The sequence below is a fragment of the Chiloscyllium plagiosum genome, unplaced genomic scaffold, assembly GCF_037043375.1.
Source record: "Chiloscyllium plagiosum isolate Xiang-an unplaced genomic scaffold, Cpla_swu_hap1 HiC_scaffold_33, whole genome shotgun sequence".
Classification (NCBI taxonomy): domain Eukaryota; kingdom Metazoa; phylum Chordata; class Chondrichthyes; order Orectolobiformes; family Hemiscylliidae; genus Chiloscyllium; species Chiloscyllium plagiosum.
The window spans coordinates 3,179,734-3,182,815 of NW_028270171.1; positions in this window are offsets into that span (position 1 = coordinate 3,179,734).

A 3,082-nucleotide genomic window follows, 5' to 3' on the forward strand; every position below is an offset into this window, starting at 1 on the left:
AAGGCAGAGAGTGGTGGTTGATGGAAAATATTCAGCCTGGAGTCCAGTTACTAGTGGTGTGCCACAAGGATCTGTTTTGGGACCACTGCTGTTTGTCATTTTTATAAATGACTTAGACACAGGCATAGGTGGATGGATTAGTAAATTTGCAGACGACACTAAAGTTGGTGGAGTAGTGGACAGTTTGGAAGAATATTGCAGGGGGATTTGGATAAAGTGCAGAATTGGGCTGAGAGGTGGCAAATGGAGTTCAATACAGCTAAATGTGAGTGATGCACTTTGGGAAGAATAACAGGAAGGCAGAGTACTGGGTCAATGGAAAGATTCTTGATTGTGTGATGTGCAGAGGGATCTTGGAGTCCATGTAGATAGATCCCTGAAAGTTGTCACCCAGGTGGATAGTGCTATTAAGAAGGCATACGGTGTGTTTGCTTTCATTCATAGAGGGATTGAGTTCTGGAGCCGCAATATCATGCTGCAACTATACAAAACACTGGTGCAGCCACACTTGGAATATTATGTACAGTTCTGGTCCCCATATTTCGGGAAGGATGTGGAAGCATTGGAAAAAGTGCAGAGGAGATTTACCAGGATGTTGCCTGGTCTGGAGGGAAGATCTTACGAGGAAAGGCTGAGAGATTTAAACCTGTTCTCATTGGCAAGAATAAGGCTAAGGGGGGGATTTGATAGAGCGACATACAAGATAGTCAGAGGCTTAGATAGGGTAGACAGTGAAAGTCTTTTTCCTAGGATGATGACGTCAGTGTTAAGAATGTTAAGAGGGGGTTTAACTACAAATTGAGGGGTGATAGATTTAAGACAGATGTCAGAGGCAGGTTCTTTACACAGAGAGTGGTAAGGGCGTGGAATGCCCTACCTGCCAATGTAGTTAACTCAGCCACAATAGGGAGATTTAAACAATCCTTGGATAAGCACATGGATGATTTTGGGATAGTGTAGGGGGACGAGCTGAGAATAGTTCACAGGTCGGCGCAACATCAAGGGCCGAAGGGCCTGTTCTGCGCTGTATTGTTCTATGTTCTATGTTCTAACATCTTTCCTTGTCCTGTCTACATCACTGATACCTGCATGGATTACAACCCTTGGATCCTCTCCCTTCCATTCTCCAGTCATGGAGAGATGTCTGAATTCTGGTATAGGTGTTTCTGGACTTTCATTCTTAACAGTGCTAATCCCTTCACTATTTCAAATAATCACCATGTTCCTTTTGTGGTCTCCCCACTTGAAAAACCTCCTATGCAATAGTACCCCAGTCAGCTAACCCATCTACCCTGCAGTCTTCACTCTCCTCCAAATAATTTGAAAGAAAGAACCTCAAACCTGATCGGCAATTGCAAAGACAAACTCCTGCACTCTTGCCCCGTGCCCCCGTGTCCCCTTACCTGCTTAACTCATACCCTTTTTTCCCTGACCAATGGCCAAATCAGAAGACCCTATTAGATTAGATTAGATTAGATTACTTACAGTGTGGAAACAGGCCCTTCGGCCCAACAAGTCCACACCGACCCACCGAAGCACAACCCACCCAGACCCCTCCCCTACATTTACCCCTTCACCTAACACTATGGGCTTTTAGCATGGCCAATTCACCTAACCTACACTTTTTTTTGGACTGTGGGAGGAAACTGGAGCACCCGGAGGAAACCCATGCAGACACGGGGAGAATGTGCAAACTCCACACAGTAAGTCGCCTGAGGCGGGATTTGAACCCGGGTCTCTGGCGCTGTGAGGCAGCAGTGCTAACCACTATGCCGCCCACAAAGTGGTGTTACTTATTCTAAGTGGTGTTACAATAAAGTGTCCGGGTAACTTGCCACTTCCTGATAGTCTCAGTGGCTGACTGACTGTCCACACCTCTGGGCTGAGATTGGAGGCTGTCCTTTGACTACTGTGCTTGGACCCCCTGACTGAAAGCTGTCTCCCTTAATTTGACGGAGGATGACTGCTGGGAACTAACAAGCACCTGGTTTTATGGTCCACAGTAAATGGCAGAGGAGGACAGGAATACTGTGAACCTGGTAGCTCTGGTAAACTGCCACTTTACTTGATGAACCTGTTGGACTGTAACCTGGTGTTGTGTGACTGTAATCTGGTGTTGTGTGACTGTAACCTGTTGTGTGACTTCTGACAAAGCGCAAAATAGCAGGAGTGCTGTGACTATCCCAGTAGGCTCAAGTACTTGCTAAGAGAGCAAGAAAACAGCATGGAGTTTGATACAGAGAGCAAGGGATCCCTGAGGCTCCTCCTTAGTGAGAATTTCATCTCAACATCCAGAATATAGTTGGCAGTTGCAGCCAGTTGCTCTCAACCTGAAAGGCCTCACTGGATTTCTCACATGATTCTCACAAATAGAACATAGAACAATATAGCAGAGTACAGGCCCTTTGGCCCTCTATGTTGTGCTGGCCATTTATCCGACTTTAAGATCAGACTAACCTACATACCCTTCATTGTACCAACTTCCATGTGCCTGTCCAAGAGTCGCTTAAATGTCCTTAATGTCTCTGACTCTACTCCCACTGCTGGCAGTGCATTCCACACACCTACCACTCTCTGTGTAAAGAACCTACCTCTGACATCTCCCCTAAACCTTCCTCCAATCACCTTAAAATTATGCCCCTTATGATAGACATTTCCACCCTGGGAAAAAAATCTCTGACCATCCATTCTATCTATGCCTCTCATCATCTTGTACACCTCTATCAAGTCACCTCTTATCCTTCTTCACTCCAATGAGAAAAGCCCTAGCTCCCTCAACTTTTCTTCATAAGTCATGCCCTCCAGTACAGGCAGTATCCTGGTAAATCTCCTCTGCACCCTTTAAAGCTTCCACATCCTTCTTATAATGATGCATCCAGAACTGAATACAATATTCCAAGTGTTCTCTAACCAGGGTTTTATAGAGCTGCAGCATATTCGTGACTCTTAAAGCAAATCCCCCAGCTAATGAAAGCCAACACACCATATACCTTCTTAACAACCCTATCAACCTGGGTGGCAACTTTGAGGGATCTATGGACATGGACCCAAGATCCCTCTGTTCCTCCACATTGCCAAGAAT